Consider the following 265-nt stretch of genomic DNA (forward strand, 5'->3'; position numbering starts at 1 on the left):
ACAAATGCACACTTACTGTATATGTAATTACTTTGCAGGAATACAGCAATATTTTTATTGGTCTTTTTTCTTCACAATAAGTCTTTTTTTTCTCTCTCTCTTTCTTGCATACATAAAAATGAGAGAGACGGGAATATTATATGGGTCGTAGTGTAACAGAAAAATCGTTATCTCAATGTAATTTAAGGCAGTTTAATTTTAGAATAAGAGAGGGGAAGCGAAAAGAGAGAATGGGAAAATAAGGGAGAGATGGATGGATATATAT

This window comes from Penaeus monodon, chromosome 32, assembly GCF_015228065.2.
Source record: "Penaeus monodon isolate SGIC_2016 chromosome 32, NSTDA_Pmon_1, whole genome shotgun sequence".
NCBI classification, from domain to species: Eukaryota; Metazoa; Arthropoda; class Malacostraca; order Decapoda; family Penaeidae; genus Penaeus; species Penaeus monodon.